We start from the raw sequence: 26,212 nt of genomic DNA on the forward strand, positions 1-26,212 counted from the left end.
CCTTTGGTTTCACTGCCTTTTGTTCCAGTGACGTTGCTGTGTTACTGTGTGGGTGTAGGCAGGGGTAATGTGATGGTGCTGCCTCCTGGAGGATGCACTCAGCGTCCCTCATCATCCTGCAGTAACATCAACTGGGTTTCAGCAACTAGAGATAGAAACCATTTCCAGGATATGGGCATCACTGGCTCAGCCAGCATTTATTCCCCATCTCTAGTTACCCTGGAGAAGATGGTAGTGAGCTGCTGTCTTGTACCATTCACAGTCCATTTGGTGCAGATAGACCAAAAATGCTGTGTGGGAGAGTGTTGCAGGATTTTGACCAAGTGATTCTCTATCTTTGGTTCTTCAAATGCTGATTAACTTAATCACAATCTGCACGAGTTTGAGATTTCAGGCTGCAAACCTTCACCATCTAGCACCCTGTATAAAGGAATATGTACAGGTTAGAAATTCAGAACAGACAATTCTAGTTTCTCTGGAATATCTTTTTCCAATTTCTTCCCCAAAAGCTGTAACCCTCCAGCCCACTTACTCTCTCCCCCCATTCTGACTCTGCCAACCCCTAATGAACACCCTCCCCATTCTCATGGAGTTACTGATAAACAGATCCATGCCACCACTTCCCGTCCCTGGTTAGACTCTGCACCCTTTCTGGGTTCACTTCCTTTCCCTTCAGTTGCTGCAAGTCAATAATGTAACAGCAGAATGAAACAAAAGGAAACAGAAAGGGAGGTAGCAGATCCTGGACAGAAGAGGAACCTTCAGTCTGGGAGAATGGGTCAGATCCTTCTTTGTTTCCCATTGGTCGATTCCCAGTGTTATGACGAGTTGGGGATGGCCTTTGGCCCCACGTGGGTGTGGTGACACTTTGACCTCCCGCCCCCCAACCGATATGTTCGTCCTCCAGCCAATCACAGTGTGAACTACTTTCCGCTAGTTAACCCAAAGCACATGCTCCAAAATCGGCCCACATTCTGTACATTTACAATGCCAGGTTTCCACACACACGTGTGGTCCCCGTCTCAGGGATTGTGGGAGTTGTAGTCCCCATGAAGCTACTGGAGCCCTGTCTCTGGAAAGTGAATGAGAAGTGTGGGGTGGAGGGTGTTGGGTATAGGATCCCCATTCAGACACACAGAACATATGGGCTGTCACTGGGTTTTACTGAGACACCTGTTTCCACAACCTGATTTCTGATGTAAAGAACACAGATTCAGCCAATTGCGGGGTGGGGAGTTTAATAAAGGGGAGCAGATTTTAAGCAGAGGTGGCTCAGTGGCGAGCACCACTGCCTCACAGCGTCAGGGACCCGGGTTTGATTCCAGCCTTAGGTGACTGTGTGGAGTTTACACGTTCTCCCCATGTCTGCGTGGGTTTCCTCTGGGTGCTCCAGTTTCCTCCAACAGTCCAAATATGTGCAGGTTAGGTGAATTGGCCAAACTAACTCAATCATCATCGAAAGGCTACACTGCCTCTCCTGTGCCCAGTGCTCATCTTACGTTAATAACTGGAAAACTGAATCCAAAAATCACCACATTCACCCAAGGAGATTTTTGGAAAATGCAGGATAATCAGGTGGATTAGTGTTCCAAACTTAGATAGTGAGGAAGCATGTAGGAGATAATGATTTTACAATTTTAAACTCAGGGGAGACAGTGATTTATGATTTTAGATTGTGTAGTACATTCACACCGTCCAGAATACTCTGTTGTGAATATCCATCCTGTACTTTATTACAAAGTTAAGATCTCTGACAATGAAAACCAAAACACCCAGGAAACGTCCCCTCACCTTGTAATCTGATAAAGGACTAGTGATAAGTCTGGATGAGTTTAGAATACAGATGGAAAGCGGGAAGATTAAATCCAGTCCCAAGATCCTGTGCTTAAACAAAGGAGACTACAATAGGATGAGACAGGAGTTGGCTAATGTAAACTGGAAGCAAAGAGTTTACGATGGGGTAGTTGACGGCCAGTGGGGAAATATCAAAGCAATGTTTCAAAGTGCTGAGCAAAAGTATATATCAGTGAAAAGGAAGGACTGTAGATAAAGGAGTAATCTGCCATGGGTGGCTCAGGAAATAAGGGAGTCTATCAAATTGTAATAGAAGGCACACAAATTGGCAATGATCACCGAGAAACTAGGAGATTAGAAAAACTTTAACGATCAACAGAAAGCTAGATGGGATTGGGGATAAAAAGTGACGAGTAGCTAACCCGAGGGCCAGAATAGCAGTTGATACTGCTAGAGGGGAATATGTGGCCTCAGTATTTATTGAAGTACTTAACTGAAGAAGTCTCTCATCATAGAGATAGACCTGATAAAGTTAAAAATTACGCCGTGCTCGGAAAGCTAGTGCTTCCAAATAAAACCTGTTGGACTATAATCTGGTGTTGTGAGATTTATAACTTTGTCCACCCCACTCCAACACCGTCTCCTCCACATCAGAATCCTGACAGACAATCCCACTGAAACTGAAGCGCCTGTCAGGTACTGAAGTGAGCCACGGCGGGTGTGGGGGAGGGGTGCGATGTGAAAACAATGTGCTGAATTGAACTAGACCTTTTTAACTGCCGTTGCCATGGAGATAATCCTGATAAACAGCCTCCATTCAAAGCTACAAACTTTGCTAACATGGACTTGGCTGTGTCGCAGTAATTTTTCCAGACACACTGACATTTGAAATCTTGTCCCCGGACAGAATACACACCTTTCCTTCCAGATGAAAAGGCCAATGATATTCAGGTCGGCACGGATCCAGTAACCATCAGGTCTGAACATGAAGCTCAATTTGAATTTCTCATTCACAAATCCACCCTTTCAGTACCCTACAACAGAGAAAACAACTCACCACTGTTAATACAGGATGGAACTTTATAAGATAATGATAGTATTAAATTGTAGTTTCCTTGTTCCCCCCAAAACTTTAAATCTCAGTCTCACAATTTCTCTCTCTTGTTAACTGAAGACCAAACCAATCTCCTCACTCCTTCCCTCCACACCCAGTTTTCACAATCTCTCTTCTCTCCTTGAATTCAGTTACCTAGCTCTTGTCTGCAGACTAAGAACCAAATCAATGATTCTGACTCAGAGCCTCCCGGGTGTTGGTGAATCCTCCCCCCAGGTCCCCGGGTTTCCTTCCTGGTGGGAATCACATTGGGGAAAAATCAATCTGGAACCTCTCATTTATATTCCCCACCTCCACCCTCTGATGAGAACCATCCTGCACACACTGCATCCTGCACACTGGCAAAATCATATCTGGTTGAACTGAAATGAAGCAAGTTAGAACTCTAATTGCAGGCCCATCCTTGTCCCTTTCCATAACATTCCTGAATTTTCATAAAATGTGTTCTGTTAACTTTCTGCAAAATCCTCCCCCAGTGAATTAGATTACCTCAGAGTACAAGGCATCTGGATCACATGGGCAAATGGGCTGAGGAGTTCAATTTAGAAAAACATGCGAGGTTCTGCATTTTGGAAAAGCAAACCTTAGCAGGACGCATACAGTTAATAGTAAGTTCCTGGGGAGTGCTGCTAAACAAAGAGACCTTGTTATGCAGCTTCATAGTTCCTTGAAAGTAAAGTCGCAGGTAGATAAGATAGTGAAGGTGGCAGTTGGTCTGCTTGCCTTTATAGGTCAGAGTGTTTAGTATAGGGGTTGGGAGGTCATAATGTGGCTGTACAGGACATTGATTAGGCAACTTTTGGAATATTCCATGCAATTCTGGTCTTCCGATCAGAAGAATGTTCTCAAACTTGAAATAGGTCAGAAAGGTATTACAAGGATGTTGCCAGGAGTTTTACCTGGAGTGTCGGAAACTGAGGGGTGACCTTAGAATACTTAGAATACTACATTCAATTCTTGTCTTCCTGATTTCAGAAAGATGTTACCACAATAAACTCAACCTCAATAACAAGGTCCTGGGAAATTTTGACGAATAAACAGACCGTGCAGTGTGGGTTGATAGTTCCTTGAAAGTGGGGTTGAAGGTAGACAGGTCGGTGAAGGTGGTGTTTGTAATGCTAGCTGTTATTGGGCAGTACATTGAGGATAGGAGTTGGGAGATCATGTTTCGGTTGTACAGTTTATTGGCTCGGCCACTTTTGGAATTTCCATACTGCTTTCAATTCCAGTCTCCCTGCTATAGGATGGATGTTGGGAAACTTGAAAGAATTCAGAAAAGTTTTACAAGGGTCTTGCCAGTATTGGAACATTAGAACCATAGGGAGAGGCTGAATAGGCTGAGGCTATTTTTCCTGGATCACTGGACGCTTGAGGTGGCATTGTAGAATTTTATAAAATTATGAGGAGCAACGATAGGGTGACTAGTCATGGTTTCTTTGTTTCCCCGGGGTATGGGAATCTAAGAGTAGACAGCATAGGTTTAACATGAGAGGGGAAAGACTTCAAGGGGATTTGGAGGCTTTGGGGAGGGTGAAAACAGGTTTACCAGGATGTTGTCTGGATTGGGAGAGGTTGGAAAAACTTGGAGTTTGTCTTTGGCAAGTCAGTAGCTGCGGGGTAACCCGAGAGGCACAGACAGAGTGAATAACGTGAATCTTTTTTCCAAGGTGGAAGTGACAAATTCTAGAGCCACACATTTAAGAGGAGAGGGGGCAGTTTAAAGGAAATGAAAACCAAAACAACTGCAGATGCTGTAAACCAGGAAGAGAAACAGAAGTTTCTGAAACAGCTCGGCAGGTCCAGCAGCATCTGGGAAGAGAAATTAGAGTTACCGTTTCTGAGGAAGGGGGACCAGTCCCGAAACATTAACTCATTTTTCTTCACAGATGCTGCATGACCTGCTGGGCATTTCCAACAATATTTGTGCAGGTTTAAAGGGAGTTATGTCAGGCAAGTTTCTTAAGCAGAAGGTGGTCAGTGACTAGAATGTACTCTCCTGGGAGATGGTAAAAGCAGAAACAATCACAATGTTTTTGAGGCGTTTGGGCAGACATAAGCAGGCATGGGGTGGCAGGGATATGGATCATGTACAGGCAGATGGAATTAGTTTGGAATGGCATCATGATCCACACAGACACGGTGGGCCGATTATTCTGGGGCTGTAACTGTTACGTTTTCCAAAGGGAAGAATGTCTTTTGAAGAAGTAACAAAGGATTGATGAGGGCAGAGCGATGGACATGATCTACGTGGACTTCAGTAAGGTGTTCCGCAAGGCTCCTCATGGGAGACTGGTTAGCAAGGTTAGAACTCATGGAATACAGAGGAAACCATCCATTTGGATACAGAACTGACTCAAAAGGTAGAAGACAGAGGGGTGGAGGGCTGCTTTGCAGACTTGAGGCCTGTGACCAGTGGAGTGTCACAACGATCGTTGTTTGATCCACTACTTTTCGTCATTTATATAAATGACTGGAATGCTAACATAGGAGGTATGGTTAGTAAGTTTGCAGATCACACCAACATTGGAGGTGTAATAGACAGTGAAAAAGATTACCTCAGAGTACAATGGGAACTTGATCAGATGGGCGGATGGGCTGAGGAGTGGCAGATGGAGTTTAATTTAGAAAAATGTGAGGTGCTACAGTAGGGACTTATCCACTTAATGATAAGGTCCTCGGGAGCATTGCTGAACAAAGACACCTCGGAGGGCAGATTCATCGCTTCTTGAAAGTGGAGTCGCAGGTAGATAGAATAGTGAAGGCAGCATTTGGTATGATTTCCTTTATTGGTCAAAGCATTGAGTACAGGAGTTAGGAGATCATATTGCGGCTGCACGGGACATTGCTTAGGCAACTGTTGGAATAATCCATACAATTCTGGTTGCCTTCCTATCAAAACAATATTGTGAAACTTGAAAGGGGTCAGAAAAGAATTTCAAGGATGTTCCCAGGACTGGAGGATTTGAGCTACCAGGAGAAGTTGAATAGGCTGTGTTCCCTGGAGCGTCAGAGGCTTGCAAAATCGAGATTTGCAAAATCATGAGAGGCATGGATAGGGGAAATACACAAGTTCAGATGGTTGGCATAGTCTCATGGGCCGAATGGCCTGCTTCCACACTGTAGGGATTTGGTCACTGAGTATAGGAATTAGCTACAGTTGTGACTGTACTGGGCATTGGTGAGGCCAGCTTTAGAATACTACATTCAATTCTAATCTCCCTGATTTTGGAAAAAAAATGTTACAACAATAGGACTCAACCTCATAATAACAAGTTCCTGGGAAGTGTACCAGAACAAAAGCACTGTGCAGAGTGGGTTGATAATGCCTTGAAAGTGGGGTTGAAGGTAGACAGGTCGGTGAAGGTGGTGTTTGGTATGCTAGCTGTTATTGGGCAGTGCATTGAGTATAGGAGTTGGGAGATCATGGTTCGGTTGTACAGTATATTAGCTCGGCCACTTTTGGAATCCCCAGACTGCTTTCCATTCTGGTCTCCCTGCTACAGGAAAGATGTTGGGAAACCTGAACAAGTTCAGCAAAGATTTACAAGGGTGTTCCCAGTATTGGAACATTTGAACCATAGGGAGGGGCTGAGACTATTTTCCCTGGAGCAGGAGATGCTGTGGGATGGCTTTATACAACTTTATATAGTTGTGAGGAGCAACAACATGGTGACTAGTCAGTTTCTTTATTCCCAGGATAGGGGAGTCCAAAAGCAGAGGGCATAGGTTTAAAGTGAGAGGGGAAAGACTTCAAGGGGACCGTAGGGACAACTTGCTTGCTACATGCATAAATGAGCTGGTTGGCATGGACGATAAGGGCAGAGGGTTTGTTTCCATTCTGTACATCTCTGTGACTCTGTTTTACAAAACATGAGGAGAGTTTCAGAAAATATCTGCAAGGCTATTGTTAGGACTGTGGAGTTAAAGGGAAAGGCTGAATAAGCTGGGGCTTTTCCCCAGAGCGTCAGAGACTGACGGGTTACCTTACGGAGAAGCACAGACAGGGTGAATAGCCAAGGTCTTTGTTTCCACCCAGTGTCGGGGAGTTCAAAACTGCAGGGCGTTGGGTTTTAGGTGAGAGGGGAAAGGTTTCAAATGGACCTGAGGGCCAAACGGTTCACTCAGAGGTTGGTGAGCGTATGGAATGAGATGCTATAGGAATGATGAACGCAGGTCAAATTAAATTTAAAAGGTGTCTGGAGGGGTACATGAATAGAAAGTGTTCATGTGTGATATAGGCCAACTCTCCCAAATGGAGCTGGATCAGGTTAGGATATCTGGTCGACATGGACGAGTTGGACTGAAGGGCCTGTTTCCGTGCTGGATAACTCTCTGACTCGAAGTGCCTCAGCAAAATGGTGGAAATTCACAATAAAAACAAAAAGTGCTGGAGATCCTCAGCGGGTCAGGCAGCATCTGAAATGGTGACAGATGCAGGAAACATTGCAGCCTGGAAGTAGTGTTGAGATGATCACACCAAGCATTACAATATCGATTACACGCTGAGTGCCAGAACGTGGGACCAGAATAAATAGGTGCTGGATGACCAGCATGAATACAATGGGGATGGAAAGCAGACGTTCTGGGTCAGGACTATTCATCAGGACTGACAAAGAGTCCCGACCCAAAACATCAACTTTCCTGCTCCTCTGATACTGCCTGACCTGCTGCACTTCCCCAGGTCCACATTGTGTACACTCTGACTTCCAGCAATGCCCACATCTTATCCATCCTGGTCATTGTGTTCAGGCCAGGCAGCATCAGTAGTGCTTGGTGTGTCCATCTCAACACTTCTTCAAGTGCACTATCTACCTGCACCTCTACTTTCGAGGAATTATGAACCTGCACTGCAAGGTCTCTTTGTTCAGCAACACTCCCCAGGACCTGACCATTATGTGTATCAGTCCTGCTAAGCTTTGCTTTTCCAAAATGCAGCACCTCACATTTATCTAAATTAAACTCCATCTGCCACTCCTCAGCCCATTTGCCCATCTGATCAAGATCCCATTGTAATCCGAGGTAACATACTCCATTGTCTGCTATGCATTCAATTTTAGTTTCAAATGCTAACTTACTAACTATATCTCATATGTTCACATCCAAATCATTGATATAAATGACAAAAAGCAGAGGGCCCAGCACCGATCCTTGTGGCACTACACTGATCACAGGCCTCCAGTCCAAAAAACAATCTACCTCCACCACCCTCTATCTTCTAACTTTGAGCCAGTTCTGTATCCAAATGGCTAGTTCTCCCGGTATTCTGTGAGATCTCATCTTGCTAACCAGTCTCCCATGGGGAACCTTACCAAACGCCTTACTGAAGTCCATAGAGATCACATCTACCACTCTGCCCTCATCAATCCTCTGAGTTAATTCTTCAAAAACAGCTCAATCAAGTACGAGACACATGATTTCCCACACACAAAGCCATGCCGACTCTCCCAAATCATAGAACATAGACAAGTACAGCACAGAACAGGCCCTTACGTCCACGATGTTATACCGAGATTTAATCCTAATGTAAAACATAGTAACTTAACCTACACACCCCTCAACTCACTGCTATCTATGTGCACGTCCTGCAGTCGCATAAATGTCCCCAATGATTTCGCTTCCACCACCACCACCACTGGTAACGCATTCCAAGCATTCACAACTCTGTGTAAAAAACTTACTTCGGACGCGTCCTTTATACCTTCCTCCTAATATCTTCATAGTATGACTTCTCAAACAAGTTAATCCTGCCCTGGGGAAAAGTCTCTGTACACCTCTCAGGTCTCCTCTCTTCCTCTTTTTCTCCAGAGAGAAAAATCCGAGCTTATTCAAACTTTCTTCATACAGGAAGCCTTCCAGTCCAGGAAGCATGCCGGTAAACCTTGTTTGCACCCTCTCCAAAGCCTCTGTACATTTCCTGTAGTATTGAGACCAGGACTGGACACAAACTTCCAAGTGTGGTCTCACCTGGGACTTGTAGAGCTGTAGCAAAACCTCACGGCTCTTAAACTCTATCTCCCTGTTAATGAAAGCCAAAAAAACATTTGCTTTGTTAACAACCCTATCCACTTGGTTGGCAACTTTGAGGGATTTATGTACTTGCACACCCAGATCCCTCTGTTCCTCCACACTGCCAAGAATCCTGTCTTTAATCCTATACTCAGCATTCAAGTTCGCATTTATCCAGCCATTTCTCAGCCCAGCTCTGCATTCTGTCTATGTTACGCTGCAGCCTGCAGTAGCCCTCTATATTATCGGCGACACTTCCAATCTTTGTGTCATCGGCAAATTTACTAAGCTAACCATCAACCTCCTCATCCAAGTCATTTATAAATCCTACAGACACCCAAGAACGGAGCTCTGCGGGACCCCACTCAACACTGTCCTCCAGACAGAATACTTTCCATCTACAACCACTCTCTGCCTTCTGTCAGCCAGCCAATTCTGAATCCGGATACCCAAATCTCCCTGTGTCCCATACTTCCTGACTTTATGGATAAGCCTACCATTGGGAAACCGAACAAAAGCCTTGCTGAAATCCATTTATAACAGATCCACTGTTCTGCAGTCGTTGACCTGTCTTGACACGTCCTCAAAGAACTCAATAATCACACTATGCTTTGACAAATTGTCATAAATTCTATCCCTCAGAATTATTTCCACAACTTTGCTGACAACAGATGTAAGACGGACTGGTCTGTAATTGCCACCGATTTCCCTATTTCCCTTCTTGAAAAGAGGAACAACATTCGCCTCCTTCTAATTCTCCGGGACGACTCCTGTAGAGTGAGGAGGCAAATATCCTCGCCAGCAGCTTAGCAACCTCCTTTCTCGCTTCCTGGAGCAGCCGAGGATAAATCTGGTCTGGCCATGGGGACTTATCAAGCTTAATGTTTTCCACAATTTCCAGCACATCAATTTCATCAATCTTGATCTGTCCTTGCTTTTCTAAATACATGTAAATCCTGTCCCTCAGGGTACCCTCTAACAACTTGTCTAGCACCGACGTCAGGGTCACGCGTCTGTAGTTCCCGGGATTGTCCAAACCGCCTTCCTTAAACAGTAGCACCACATTAACCAACCCCCAGTCTCCTGGCTCCTCAGCTGTGACTATCAATAATACAAAAATCTCAGCAAGGGGCTCAGCAATCTCTTCCCTGGCTTCCTACAGAATTTTAGGGTACACCTGATCAGATCCTGGGGATTTATCCACCTTTATGCGTTTCAAGGTATCCAGTACCACCTTCTGTGTAATATGGACATTTTTCAAGATGTCACCATCTATTTCCCGACATTCCATAACTCCCATGTCCTTCTCCACAGTAAACAATGATGCCAAATACTGGTTTTGTCTCTCTCCCTCCAACTCCATCCTTAACCCCATTCGCCAAAGCTGTATCCTGTCCCCTTTTTGCCCTCCTGATTTCCCTCTTCAGTACACTCCTACTGCCTTTATACTCGAAGGATGTTTTGGATCGGTATAAATGCAAAATATTACATCTTGATTAAAAAAAAGGCAGGATTTACACTCATTAAAAGTCAGGCCATGAGAAGTGATATAGAACAAAGAGACCTCGGTGTTCAGATTTTTGAAGTATGTGTCACATGTAGACAGGGTGGTTAAAAAGGTATTTAGCACATTTATCTTCATTGCTCAGACCTCAGAGTGTAGGAGTTGGGACGGGATGTTGAGGTTGTACAGGATGTTGGGGAGGCCTCTTCTGGAATACTGTGCCCAGTTCTGGTTGTGCTGTCATGGGAAGGATATTATTAAACTGGAGCGGGTTCAGAAGAGTTTTACCAGTAGGTTAATGGGAATGGATGATTTGAATTTTAAGCAGAGTCTGGATAGGCTGGGACTTCTTTCACTGTAGAGTAGGAGGCTGAGGGGTGACCTTATTAGAGATTTAGAAAATGCTGAAGACTATCAGTAATGTGAACAACAGGTGCCCTTTCCAGGAGGGGGTGCGATTCAAGACTGGGTACATACATTTTAAAGTGAGAGGAGGAAAGCTTTAAAACGACGTTTGGGATTTTATTTTTTTGTTTTTGCATAGAGAGTGGTTCACGTGTGGAATATACTTGCAGAGGATGTGGAAGCTGTGAATACAATTACAATTTCAGGGTAGCACAGTGGCTCAATGGCTAGCAGGGCTGCCTCACAGCACCAGGGACACAGGTTCAATTCCTGCATTGGGTGGCTGTCCATGTGGAGTTTGGATATTCCTCCCCATGTCAGCGTGTGTTCCTCCAGGTGCTCCCATTTCTTCCCACAAGCCACAGATATACAAGGTAGGTGAACTGGCCGTGCTCAATTGCCCATCGTGTTCAGGGATGATTGGGTTTAGTGAATTAGTCAGGGGTATATGTAGAGTAAAAAGGGTAGGGGAATGGGATTCTAAAGAGGAAAAAACATTTGGACCCGTATATCGATCGGGAATGCTAGGATGGATTTGGACCAAGTGAAGGCAAATGCGATTAGTTCAGATCAAAATTATGGTCAACACGGACTGGTTGGACCACAGGGTCTGTGTCAGTGCTGTATAACTTTATGACTCTTACGCTCCTACCTCTGTAAATTCCTGTGTGCTCGGAACTCTCCCTGTCAATGCCACCTCATCCAGCCTTACAACTCTTCCATATCTCAATAATTCCTCTCCAGCCTCAAACCCCAAAAATTTCTATCATAAATATCTATCTTTGTAACATCCTCCATCCTCAGAATACTTTCCAACTTTCATACCCTTCAGATTTATTATGCTCCCTATCTCTAATCCCCTCCCCTCTCTGAAAACTTTGCGATATGTGCCTTTCTTTATTTCCAGCCTCCAGGACACCCAATTTTTATTTCTCACTTGATGATGGCCCTTTCTGATTCCTGAGCTGAGCTTCTGAATTTCATCTTAAAACTCTCCGTCTCACTTACCTCCCAAAAACATCGACCAACCATGTGTCATCTATTCTAGTATCACCTTTTCTGACCTGATGTCCAATGGAGCCTGTCATATTCCTGTCATAAACATCTCAGCTGTATACAGAACAGAAAAATACTCTGGTGATCCATCTGTGAGAAAGGAAACTACCACCGAACTATCCTGATCTATTTTCCAGTACTTGTGGAAAAGTCTCCTCTATCATGGCATCACAAGTGCACACTAAATACATCTTAAATGTTTTTGGGATTTGTGTCTCCCACCCTTACAGACAGTGAGGTTTAGTGCAACTGTTGTTCTATAATGACATTACCCACAGGAACACAGAGCAGCTGGGTCTGTGCAAACCAGAGATCGCCCACACATTGGGAAGGATGGCAGGATCCCTGCGAGGGGGCACAGGAGATTTACCAGGATGGTTCAAGGCATGGGGGATTTTAGTTGCAGGAACATGGGTGTTAATGGTACAGATCAAGAATATCCATCTACAATAGATGGACTCTCCTTTCTAACCTCTCCCCTTGCCTGGGCTGGGTAACCTTCAGGTTAAACCCACCACCAGACATTTCTCCCTAATGAGAGAGCAGTCCTATGGTCTGGGAGGACAATGCTGCCTTTCCCTTTTACACAGTGATGTCACTGTACCCCGGGGGTGGGGAGAGGGAATGCTGAAGTTGGGGGATGGGACACCACTCAGGCACAGTGCTTTGTCCTGGAGGATGTTCACTTTCTTTAATATTGTTGGGGGCTGCACTGATGCAGGCAAGTGGAGAATGTTCCAACACAATCCTGATGTGTACCTTAGAGAGAGCAAACAGACATTGGGGAATCAGGGGTTTGGGGAAACTGAGGTTGTTCTCCTTGTAGCAGAGGAAATTGTGGCTGCCCTGTGACAGAGGGGTTTACAGAAATTATACATTAGAATAATCAACCTTACACTCATCAGCTCTTCATAAACTGTTGACAAAACATATATGAAAGACTTGGGGGAGATCTATTGACAGGATGGTTTGATTCAAAGGAGAACTTTTATGCATCAAATAGGAATGAGCTGGAACACAATACTCACAACTAAATGCAAATATCCAGGTCCTGATGAATTGAGTAATTCTGTCAGAGTTTGGTGTTACAAATACTGAGGTTACCATCTGAATGTCCACCTGTAATACAAGTTTATAAAATCCGTCACTGTCAGATCAGGTTAGAAACCCGCACCATCCCCTCCTCCTGGCCCAGGATGACTGGACACATTACCCCTTGTGGAGGTCAGCAGTCAGTTCAGGGGGAAATGTATGTGGGTTTCTATCAGTTTCCATCTTGGGACTTCATGTGACTGAACAGGGCAGATCTTTGACACATGGGAGAGAATGTTCCAAGTGTTAGTGAGATGTGGAGAGCAGGATTTGCTGCTTCTTCTTTCCTTCTGTGCTGCCGCTGTGCCTCATCAATAACACATGGGGGGGGGGGGGGTGAAAGGCTCATGCAGCTTCAGGGGCAAGTTGTCACCATTCTGACCAGATAGGCAGTAAGCTCCTCCCAGTCATTCCATAGAGTATCCCTTAAAAGACAACAACTATGTATGCTTCCCACTGCCCAGTGTTCCCAGGAAAAGTTTAGAAGAATGATGGGGAAAATCTCCTAGGAAAGGCATAACAGTAAAGTTCCAAAAGGATTATGAACAGTTTACACAGAGGGATTCATTGGAGAAGTGGGCAACAAGTTGGCAAATGGAGTATCACTTGGGAAAATGTGAAGTTGTTCATTTTGGAGGAGATAATAAAAAGAACAGAGGACTATTTAATTGGGGAAACTGTAGAAAGCTGCACCACAAAGGGAGCAAGAGGTAAATGTGCAGGAAACAAAGCAAGCTAGCACAAAGTTACACCAGGCTATCAGGAAGGGGAACGGAATATTGCTCCTGATTTCAAGGGATTTGCAGTATAAGAGTTTAAAGTATATACCTGAGAGCAACTTTATGCAGTGTGAGTGAGACCACATCTGGAGTGATGAGAGAAGTTTTGGTTCCTTTATTTAAGGTAATACATCACTTCATCGGAGGCATTCAGAGAAGGTTGACTGGGATGATCCTTGGTTTGAAGGGATTCTCTTTGAAGAAAAGGCTGAAGAAGTCGGGACTCTACTCACTCGATTTGGGAAGAATGAGAAGTGAACTCTTTCAAACATATAGGCTTCCTACGGGCGAGGGGGAGACAAGCAAAATTTTACAGATTGGAATTCCTGGTGCTTGTGATTGTGTAGATGTCTGAGCAGAAGGTCACCTTGGGGTCAGAATAGCAGAGCAATATTGTGAAGAGTGTAGTTTTGCCTCAGCTCCCAGTGAGAGAGGGAGGCTCTGCAGTAAGGGAAAGGAATTTGTAATAGCAACTGAAGGCAATGGGTTGAACCATTGCAATGTTTCATTGGAGGAAATTGCAGCTAATCGAGTAGTGGGAGTGTGGCAAACAGTTTGATAACAGAATAACAGTGGAGCAATGGAGAGGGATGATGGGGAGGTAGAGCTGGACATGGTCAGTGTACATGTGAAACCTAACAGTGGTTTTGGACGATGTCACCTCCTGGCAGTATGTAGGTGAGAAACTGAAGGGACCAAGGATAGATCTTTGAGTTACACCAAATACAAGGAATTCCGAAAGCAAAGGGAGAGTGGAGATGGAGAAGGATTTTCCAACAACCTTGAAGTCAAATATTAGTTAGTAGCAGAATGGGTGAGCAGGACATAACTAGAAAAGACAGACAGAACAAGGAACAATATCTGTGAATCGGTGAGGGGGAGTGATGATGATGATGAGGAGGAGTCTGACTCTTCATTCTATTTCTCCATTCGTGAGATAACCCAACCCCACCCTAGTCTCAGCTCATTTACTGAAATACTTGTCCATCCCTGTGTTATCTCCAGACTTCATTATCCAAACACACTCCTGGCCAGCCTCCCACATTCAACTTACATATAATCTCAAGAATATCTTAAACTCTACTGCCCAAGTGTTTGCTTGCTCTATAACTTGTTGATCCAACAAAAGGCTCCCGTTTATAAGCAACTTCAAATTCTCACTCAATGTACTTCCTGGCTGTGAACATCCCTGTCTCCCTGCACCACACAACCTGTGAGATCTCGACAACTCATTTTCTGTCAGACTCCCAACGATGTGTTTATTCATTGCTTCACCGGATTGGCTGTTTCTACTGTTGCCAAGGCAACACGGTCTGGAATTCCTATCCTAACCCTTTCATATCTGTTTTTCTCCTTTAAGGTATTCCTGAAAACCTGCTTATTTGGCAATTCTTTTGATCACCTGACCTAATATACCCATCTGTTGCCTAATGTCAGAAATTATCAATAATATTTCTGTAAAATTATAAAAATACGAACTGTTGTTGATTTGCACATACATTTGCAACTTTTCTCTGTCGCTGAGTGAATAATCTGTAACATCTCTTACCCAACCACATTGTGGGAGCACCTTCACCACACAAACTGCAGCTGTACAAGGAAGTCAAACATCACCCTCTCCCCAGGCAATGGGGCTTTGGCATTAATCACTGGGATCTGTGGAAGGAGAAACACAGTTGATATTTCAGGGAGTGCTAAATGCATTACAGGGAATGAAAATGTTGCAGAATTTGATGGTCAGAAATGGAAGGAAAATGCAGTCTTTTGTTGTAAAAAGGAATTATTCACTGGCAAAGTGATTGTGGAAAATTCAGTCCGTTTAGAGAGCAGCACGTTGTCAGGGGTTGGGCAACAGAGGAAAGTTAACTTACAAAAGGTGTGTGAAAGGAACAGTAAAACATCCTCTTTCCCAACACTTTAACTCCCCTTCCCGCTCCACCAAGGACATGCAGGTCCTGGGCCACCTCCACCGCCAAATCCCAGGCATCTGATGCCTGGAGGAAGAATGCCTCATCTTCTGTGTTCGGATCCTCCAACCACATGGGATCAATGTGGATTTCACCAGTTTCCTCATTTCCACTCCCCCCCATCTTATCCCAGATCCAGCCTTCCAACTCTGCACCACGTTCTTGTCCATCTTCCTTGCCACCGATTGGCTGCTGTCTGACCTGCTGTGCTTTTCCAGCATCACACTCTGACATTGAAAACACCCTGACTCTAACACTCTAAACCCTGCCCTATCACTCCCTGCCAGGCAAAGCTGTGCATGTGTCCCCCTGCAGCTTGCCCCTCACAAAGTTGGCTGCCACACACATGTCCCATGAACCACTGCCCCCAATAAAGATGGCGGCGCTCACTCGCACCATTCACCATTTGAAGCATTTTCCCGTTTGCCACAAACACGGTCCTGGGAATTTCAGATTGGTGTTTTCCGATGTGCACTAAGTTCTGTAAAACGTCTCAGCACGTTCCATTAAAATTTCCTTCTCTTCCTGGTCAATGTGTCTTTCCTTAACCCTGCCCTGCACCTTCACACATTCCCAATGCCTTGGTCACAACACACACTGTGCTGCCAGTGAAGCTGATCACGTGGTTGCTTATAGCCACGCCCCTCATTCACTCCGATTGGTTGGAGGACCGACAGGCACTGCCTGGTCTTCCAGTCCCATCCCCATCTTCTTATAAGAGGTATAAGAGTGAGGGTTCATTCCTGTTTCTCCTGATGTCAGACATTAACAACAACTACCTGCATTTTATGGAGCCTTTCACACTGACAATTCTCCGAAAGTGTTTCACGAATGCTGATTAAAGAGAACAACGTTAAGATACATATTAAAGGAGGACAGGGGGGGTTAGGAAATATATTCAAGAGGTTTTTTTTAAGATTAGATTACTTACAGTGTGGAAACAGGCCCTTTGGCCCAACAAGCCCACACCAACCCTCTAAGAGCAACCCACCCAGACCCAATCCCCTACATCCAACACTACGGGCAATTTAGCATGGCCAATTCACCTAATCTGCACACTTTTGGACTGTGGGAGGAAACCGGAGCACCCGGATGAAACCCACACTGACACGGGGAGAATGTGCAAACTCCACACAGACAGTTGCCTGAAGTGGGAATTGAACGCGGTCTCTGGTGCTGTGATGCAACAGTGCTAACCACTGTGCTACCCATCTGCAGCTCCAATCGTGGAGTGATGCATGTGGGGAACAACTTACAACGGAGACAGTTAGTGGTTAACCACAGCTTAACAACCCCACGTCCTAGCCCCCTACCCCACACACTAGGCCTTGTTCTCACAGCCTGTCATTACACACTACCTATGGTTAGCCATTAATAGTCTCCATTAACAGCTAATCACCCTCCCCCAGCCAGATCGTTATCTACTCCTTTATCCAACCGTTCTTCTCGCTCTATCCCTACCTATCCTTTACTCCTTACATCCTCCCCTAAACCCTACCTTCTGCATATAAACTAACATTTGTTCTCACAGTAACATCAGCAGTGAGGATGGGACACCGGATCTGAAACGTTAACTCTGATTTCTCGTCACAGATGCTGCCAGACCTGCTGAGCTTCTCCAGAACCTCTGGTTGTTGTTTCTGATTTACAGCATCTGCAGTTCTTTTGGTTTTAATTTACCAGGAGTTTGTAATTCAGGTCCAACAGCCTCTGTCCCAGTCCCTGCTGTCTCTCCCACCCCCACCCAGTGACACTGCACCTGCACAGCTCATGGACAGGTGTCGTCTTGCTGGCCACACCCCTCATTCACTCCCATTGGCTGCAGGACCGCACAGACCCTCCTCCCATTGGTCTGGAGCTGCCGTCAATCAAGCCATCCCCCATTGTGAGGTGAGTGGTGGGCTCCTCGCTCTCTCTGCCTTGGGATGAGCTTCATCATTCACAGTGAATGGGGCAGTATCACAGAGCACAGGGGCTGGGGGCTATTCAGCCCATTGAGGCTGTGTGCTCTCCCTCTGGGGATTCTGCAAATCCATCCCAACTCCCCTCGCATTTACCCACAGCCTCCCAATCTTTCCGTAAAAAGTAAAATTGCAAATCTGTTTGAGAACACCTGTTGAATCTGTGTCCACCCGCTGTTCAGACTGTTCCAGATGCTCAGAATGTCCTCAGTAAAATATAGGTCACATATTCACATTATTTTCCATTTAACTTCAAGTAGTTAGTAACATTGTGACATTGTTAACAATTTCCCTCTCTCTGCAAACTAAAATATACTAGAAACAAATCTCCCCCTTGTCGAAATCACTGCTTAACCTTCTCAGATCCAAGAATTATCTGTGCTGAGATGTACAGCTGAGAAACAATGGACCAATTCGCCCATGCCAACTAGGAGTCCTAAACTAATGGAGTCCCACTTGCCAGATATTGGTCTGAATTCCTCAAAACCATTCCTAATCATGTACCCAATCGGATGCCTTTTAAATGTTGTAATTGTATCAGTCTCCACTACTTCATCTGGCAGCTCATTCCATTCACACACCACACTCAGCTTGAAAACGTTGCCCCTTTGATCCCTTTTAAATCTTTGCCCTCTCAACTTAAACCCACATGGTCTTGTTTTGGACTCACCTAACCTGGGAAAAAAAAGACCCCAGCTGTTCACCATATCCTCGCCCCTCGTGATTTTATAAATCTCCCAAACGTCACCTCTCAGTCTTTGATTCTCAAGGGAAATTAACCCCAGCCTATTTAGCCTCTCTGTGTAGCCCAAATCCTCCAACTGTAGCAAATCTTTGTAAATCTTGTCTGAACCATTTCAAGTTTCACAACATCCTTCTCAAAACAGGAAAATTCGAACTGAAAACGGAATTCCTGAAATGGCTTTATCATAGAACAAAGAACATAGAAAAATACAGCGCAGTCCAAGCCCTTTGGCCCTCGATGTTGCGCCGACCCAAGCCCACCTAACCTACACGAGCCCACTACCCTCCATTTGCCTATCCAATGCCCGTTTAAATGCCCATAAAAAGGGAGAGTCCACCACTGCTACTGGCAGGGCATTCCATGAACTCACGACTCGCTGAGTAAAGAATCTACCCCTAACATCTGTCCTATGCCTACCTCCCCTTAATTTAAAGCTATGCCCCCTCGTAATAGCGGACTCCATACGTGGAAAAAGGTTCTCATTGTCAAATGTCCTATCCAGCCACAATATAACGTCCCAGCTTCTGTATTCAATGCATTGACCAATAAATATAAGCATACCAAACACCACCTTCACTACCTGCCGACCTGCGACTCTACATTCAAGGAACAATGTAACTCTTTTTTCAGCAACACTCCCCAGGAACTTACCATTAAATACATTAAGTCCTGTCCTGATTTGCCTTACCAAAATGCAGCAGCTCACATTTGTCTAAATTGAACTCCATCTGCCATTCCTCACTCGAATGGCCCATCTGATCAAGATCCTGTTGTATTCTAAACTAACCTTCTTCACTGTCCACTACACCTACAATTTTGTATTTTCTGTAAACCTACCTCATATATTCACATCCAAGTCATTTATTTAAGGACCCAATATCCATTCCTGCAGCACACTGCTTTTCAGAGACTTCCAGTCCACAAAGCAACCCTTCATCACCACCCACTGTCTCCTACCTTCAAGCCTGTTTTGTATCCAAATAGATAGTTCTCCCTGCATTCCATGTTATCTAACCTTGCTAACCAGTCTGCTCTGTGGAACCTTGTTCAATGCCCATATAGACAATGTCCACAGTCTGTCTTCATCAATCTTCCTAGCACTTCTTCAAAAAAAACTCAATCAGGTTAGAGCGACAATTTCCCACGCACAAAGCCATGCTGACTCTCTAATCATTCCTTGTCTTTCCAAATACATGTAAATCCTGTCCCTCAGAATCCCTTCCAACAACTTGCCTGCCACTGACTTCAGGCTCACTGTTCTCGTGTTCCTTGGCCTTTTGTTACCACCTTTTTTTAAAAAAAAAGAATGGCACCCGTCTTCCATCACCTCACCTGTCACGAACGATAATACCAATATGTCAGGGAGGGGCCCAGCAATCACTTCCCGAGCTTCCCACAAATTTCTGGAACACACCTGATCAGGTCCCAAGGCTTTATCCACCTTGATGCAATTTAAGACATCCTGAAACTCCTCCTCTGTAACAGACACTTTTCAAGTTCTCACTATTCATTTCTCCAAACTCTCCAGCTTCCACATCCTTCTCCAGTGAAAAAAAAGGCATGGAACATTACAGGTGCGAGGTAGGAGCGAAGGACTTCTGGGAAGGTGAGTCTAACTCAGTAGCTGAGAGAGTAGCTCAGACTGAGCCGTCTCAGTCCTCAAGGACGTAACTGTTCAAATGGGGTTTGCAGCAGCTGGTGAGGGAACCAGCAAGAGGGAAAAAGATACTACATCTTATCGTTATGAATCTACCAGCTGCAAATGCATCTCTCCATGACAATATCGGTAAGAGCAACCATCCCACAGTCCTTTTGGAGACAAAGCCTCGCCATAAAGTTGAGAAAAAAAAGTTGAGTGGTACTATCACCGTGCTAAATGTGACAGATGTAGGAACTCAAACTGGATCTCTCTGAGACACTGTGGGATAACAACAGCAGCAGAACTGTACTCCAGCACAATCTGTAACCTCCTGGGTTTGTAAATCCCGCTCTCACCCATCACAACGGACAGGAAAGGAGGGTATGCCATGAGCAGCACCAGGCATACCTAAAAATGAAGTACCAACCTGGTGAAGCTACCAAGCAGGACTATCTGCATAATCAAACAGCATCAGCAGCAAGCAACAGAGCTAAGTGATCCTACATCCAATGGAGTGGATCAGGGCTCTGCAGTTCTGCCACACCCAGTTGTGAATGGTAATAGACAATTAAACAACTAGTTGCCGAAAGCACCACAGATATCCCCACCCTTACTGATGGAGGGGTCTCACACATCCATGCAAAAGATGACAGCATTTGCAGCAATTTTCAGCCAGATGCAAAGTGGGATGATCCATCTCAGCCTTCTCCAGTGGTTCCTCACATCACAGATGTGAGCGTTAAGCCAATTCAATTTACTTTGAATAATATCAACAGAATGGTTAAGTAGTGTAAAGGCTTAGGGTCCTGCTAACATTCTGGCAATAATACTGATAGCTTGTGCTCCAGAACTTGCCACCCACCAAGCCACATACCGCTCCAGCACTGGAATCTACCATCAATGTGGAACATTGCCCAAATAAAAACACAGGGCAAATCCAATCTCGGCAATTTCCCTCCATCAGTCCAACTCGATCAGCAGTAAAGCGATGGAAGTAGTCCTTAGCAGGACAACCAAGCATCAGCTGCTCAGGAACAGCCAGCTGAGTGACACTCATTTTAGGCTCCACCAGGGCCACTCAGCTCCCGATTGTGTTACTGCCCTGATTCACAACCTGACAACCAGCTGAATCGCAGAGGTGAGATGAGAGTGACAGCCCAGTCCCACTCCAACACCACTATTTCTAGCTGATTCTACCCTTGTCTCAGCTCATATACTTTCATCCATCGTGTGTTATCTCCAGACTTCATTATCCAAACACACTCCTAGCCAGCCTCACAAATTCAACCTCTCTGTAATCTCAAGAAAAACTGAAAACTGTGCTCACTTCTCCCAAAACATGTTGATCCATCTAAAGCCTCCTATTCATAAGCAACAACAATTTAGAAAACTCACTCTTCATATAATTCCTGGCTGTGATCATCCCTAGCTCCCTTCACCACACATCCTTTGAGACGTCAACAATCCATTTTCTTCGAGACTCCCAATGATTTGTTAATTCATTATTTCAATTGTTTGGCTGATTCTACAGTTGCTAAAGCACCATGTTCTGGAATTTGCAGACAAAACCTCACAGGTCTGCTTTCCACCTTTAAGACATCCCTCAAAACCTACTTTTTGGCAATGCTTTTGGTCACCTGAAAAAAATATCTCCATCTCTGGCCTCATATCTAAAGTTCTCAATAATATTTTTGTGAAAGCATGATAATAAAACTACAAACTGTTCTTGATTTGGACATTATCTTCAAATCATCACTGTTGCTGTAATGAATAATCTGTAATGTCTCTTACGCAACCACATTGTGGGAGCACCTTCACCACACAAACTGCAGCTGTACAAGAAAGTCAAACATCACCCTCTCCCCAGGCAACAGGGCTTTGGCATTAATCACTGGGATCTGTGGAAGGAGAAATACACATGATGTTTCAGGGAGTGCAAAATGAATTACAGGGAATGAAAATGGTGCAGAATTTGATAGTCAAATTGAAGGAAAATACACTTGCTTATTGGAAAAAGGAATTCTTGACTGTCAAAATTATTCAAGAAAAAAAGTAATCTGATAATAGAGCAGCACAGGGGCTGGGCCACAGTGAAAAACTCATTTACAAAGGGACTATAAAAGTAATAATAAAATACTAAACAGACCAAACATACCCCCATGGTTGGAGACTGAGGAAGCTAGACATTGACAAAGTGGTCCTGAGGGAGCCCAGAGGTGAATCAGAGCAGGATTGGCTGCTGTCGTCACAATGACTCCGTACCAGAGAGAGGCTGCACATGCGCATGGCTGCAGCGTGCCCCCTACAAAGATGGCGGCCCGCACGTGTCCAGTGAATCCTTGTCCCGAATAAAGATGGCGGCGCTCACTCAGCCCTGCAGCCGCTGAGGCAATTCCCCATTTACTGCAAACACGGGACTGGGACGTTCAAATTTGTGTTTTCCGACATGCACAATTTGTTTGTAAAACCTCTCCGCTCATAGCAACACAGTTTTTCTCCCGTTTCCCTGTTTATTTCTTTCCTTACCGTCTCCTTTCTCTCCATAACTTCCCGAGCATTCATTACAGAGACTCTAGTCAGGCGCGAGGGTGATCACATGGTTCACAATAGCTCCGCCCTTCATTCACTGTGATTGGTTGGAGGATCAACCTCCGGCTCCGCCAACGTCCTTTCATTGGTCCGGTTCTGACATCAATCACCCGGGAGGGGGTTACTGTTGGTTGGAGCATGCGCAGTGTGTCCTGCTTGTGCTGAGATGTTGGGTCATGTGATGGGAGGTAACAACAATGAGTGCAGATGCTGGAACCCAGATTCTGGGTCAGTGGTGCTGGAGGAGCACAGCAGTTCATGCAGCATCCAAAGGGCAGAGAAAAAGCCCTTCATCAGGAATAAAGGCAGTGAGCCTGAAGCGTGGAGAGATAAGCGAGAGGAGGGTGGGGAGAAAGTAGCATAGAGTCCAATGGGTGAGTGGGGGAGAGGATGAAGGTGACAGGTCAGGGAGGAGAGGGTGGAGTGGATAGGTGGGAAAGAAGACAGGCAGGTAGGGCAAGTCCAGACAAGTCATGGGGACAGTGCTGAGCTGGAAGTTTGAACTAGGGTGAGGTGGGGGAAGGGGAAATGAGGAAACTGTTGAAGTCCACATTGATGCCCTGGGGTTGAAGTGTTCCGAGGCGGAAGATGAGGCGTTCTTCCTCCAGGCGTCTGGTGGTGAGGGAGCGGCGGTGAAGGAGGCCCAGGACCTCCATGTCCTCGGCAGAGTGGGAGGGGGAGTTGAAATGTTGGGCCACGGGGCAGTGTGATGGATTGGTGGGGGTGTCCCGGAGATGTTCCCTGAAGCGCTCTGCTAGGTGGCGCCCCCAGTCTCCCCAGTGTAGAGGAGACCACATCGGGAGCAACGGATACAATAAATGAAATTAGTGGATGTGCAGGTAAAATTTTGATGGATGTGGAAGGCTCCTTTAGGGCCTTGGTTAGAGGTGAGGGAGGAGGTGTGGGCACAGGTTTTACAGTTCCTGTGGTGGCAGGGGAAAGTGCCAGGATGGGAGGATTAGATTACCTACAGTGTGGAAACAGGCCCTTCGGCCCAACAAGTCCACACCGACCTGCTGAAGCGCAACCCACCCATACCCCTACACTTACCCCTTCACCTAACACTACGGGCAATTTAGCATGGCCAATTCACCTAACCTGCACATCTTTGGACTGTGGGAGGAAACCGGAGCACCCGGAGGAAACCCACGCAGACACGGGGAGAATGTGCAAACTCCACACAGTCAGTAGCCTGAGGTGGGAATTGAACCCAGGTCTCTGGCGCTGTGAGGCATCAGTGCTAACCACTGTGCCACCGTGCCGCCTGTGCCGTGCCGAGGGTGGGTTGTTGGGGGGCGTGGACCTGACCAGGTAGTCACTGAGGGAACGGTCTTTGCGGAAGGCGAGAAGGGGTGGGGAGGGAATATATATTCCTGGTGGTGGGGTCTTTTTGGAGGTGTTGGAAATGTCGGTGGATGATTTGGTTTATGCAAAGGTTTATAGGGTGGAAGGTGAGTCCCAGGGGCGTTTTGTCCTTGTTACGGTTGGAGGGGTGGGGTGTGGAGGGGGGAGGTGCGGGATGTGGACGAGATGTGTTGGAGGGCATCTTTAACGACGTGGGAAGGAAAATTGCAGTCTCTAAAAAAAGAGGCCACCTGGTGTTTTCTCTGATGCAACTATGGGCGGCACGGTGGCACAGTGGTTAGCACTGCTGCCTCACAGCGCCTGTAGACCCGGGTTCAATTCCCGACTCAGGCGACTGACTGTGTGGAGTTTGCACGTTCTCCCCGTGTCTGCGTGGGTTTCCTCCGGGTGCTCTGGTTTCCTCCCACAGACCAAAGATGTGCGGGTCAGGTGAATTGGCCAAGCTAAATTGCCCGTAGTGTTAGGTAAGGGATAAATGTTGGGGTATGGGTGGGTTGCGCTTCGGCGGGTCGGTGTGGACTTGTTGGACCGAAGGGCCTGTTTCCATACTGTAAGTCTAATCTAAAAAAAACTGGTCCTCCTTGGAGCAGATACATCGGTGGCGGAGGAATTGGAAAACGGGATGGCATTTTTGCAAGAGGTAGGGTGGGTTGAGAGTTTACTGAGGGTATGAATTCCCTTTGGGTGAGCTCTGCAGTAGATTTCCTTTATTCATGGAGGGAATTGACTTCCTACTCATGATTGTGTAGCTGTGACTGATGAATCAATGCCATCTGAATCAGTACATAAACACCCCATTTTCACAACATCTAAAATCTTTAGCACATTGTATCACGCTCTTCTTTGGAGACAAAAAAAACATGAAACGGAGCCACAAGGAATCGGAGGAGGAGTAGGCAATTCATCCCTTTCAGCTTGTTCCCCCATTCTGTCAGATCATGGCTGGGCCAACTCAGGTCTCAACACCTCTTTTATGCTTGATCCGCATAGCCCTCAACTGTTCAATATTTCAAAAATCTATCTGCCCTCCTTTTAAAATAATTTGAGATAGAATCACAGATTCCCTACTGTGTGGAAACAGGCCCTTCAGTCCAACAAGCCAGAACAACCCTCCGAAGAGTAACCCAACCATTCCCCTCCCACATTTAACTTCCACTAAAGTTTGGGTGAGAAAATTCTAGCCATTCACTGAGAGAAAAAAATCTTTACTTTTCCTAAAATGAATGTTCCCCTGGTTTAAGACTTCATTGCTGCGAGAAGATCTAGTCAACATCCACCCTGTCAAGCTCCTCAGAATGTTGTTTCCATATGATCACCCCTGCTTATCTATTCTTGATAGGTCAACCCTTTCATGCTCGAAGCAGCAAAGTGAATCTTTTTTGAATGGTCTCCGATGTTGGTTTATCCTTTATTAAATATGGGAGCTAACATTGTATACAGCACTGCAAGTGAGGACTCAGCAACAGCCAGCGTGGTTAACCAATCCTCAATCCATGCTAATACATTACCTTGATACCATGAGCTCCTCAATTGTGCAATTAACTTTTATGTAGCACCTTATCATTTGCATTTTTAAATTCCAAATACAGAACATCATTGGATTGCCCTTTATCAGCCCTGCTTGTTATCTCCTCAATGAACTGTCGCAAATTTGTCAAATATACTTTCTCTTTCACAAAACCCAGACTACCATGTTTAATGATAAGCTTTTCTAAATGTCCTGCTATTTCTTACTTTAATATTCAACTCTGTAGATTCTTTCAGTAGATTTGCTAAGTATGATTCCCCTCTCTTAAATCCATGCGGACTCTGTCCAATCCTGTCACTGTTCAGTAAGAAACTTGAGTGTACTCCAATATAGTTAGTAAATGTATCTGTAGTTATTTTTAAAAATTGATTACATATAAATGCTGGATCCATGCAATATCAATGAATTTGTGACTCTGAATTTGTGTTATTGGGTTTTTTTTACTGTTAATTCCTTTTCGTACTGTGTTATGCAGACAGCACCAAGTGATCACTCTTAATTGTGAGTAACTTTGAAAATAATATATTTAAAAATGACATCCCAAAATGCTGCCTCATTATTGTGCAAGGAGGATTTTATTCAATAGTTTGCAGATAAAATTGAACAGCATTTTGCTGCAATTTGGCCAGACTGCAGGTTACACCAAAGTTTGAGTGCCTCACCTTTAG

The 26,212-nt window shown here is 45.2% G+C and overlaps 1 long non-coding RNA gene across 2 annotated transcripts; it reads right to left on the minus strand.

The window, feature by feature from the left end:
• Positions 1-22,662, minus strand: LOC132809346 (uncharacterized). 2 transcript variants are annotated; one of them, XR_009642265.1, is made up of 5 exons: positions 22,589-22,662; positions 15,300-15,406; positions 12,908-12,998; positions 2,711-2,828; positions 1-420 (listed from the first exon to the last, which is right to left on the minus strand). It is a non-coding gene; the product is annotated as an uncharacterized LOC132809346 (long non-coding RNA). The 2 variants fall into 2 exon arrangements; XR_009642264.1 differs by lacking the exon at positions 22,589-22,662 and adding an exon at positions 22,218-22,257.
• Between the last annotated feature and the right edge of the window lie 3,550 nt (positions 22,663-26,212).

This window comes from Hemiscyllium ocellatum, unplaced genomic scaffold (genome assembly GCF_020745735.1).
Source record: "Hemiscyllium ocellatum isolate sHemOce1 unplaced genomic scaffold, sHemOce1.pat.X.cur. scaffold_1085_pat_ctg1, whole genome shotgun sequence".
In the NCBI taxonomy this organism is placed as follows: Eukaryota; Metazoa; Chordata; class Chondrichthyes; order Orectolobiformes; family Hemiscylliidae; genus Hemiscyllium; species Hemiscyllium ocellatum.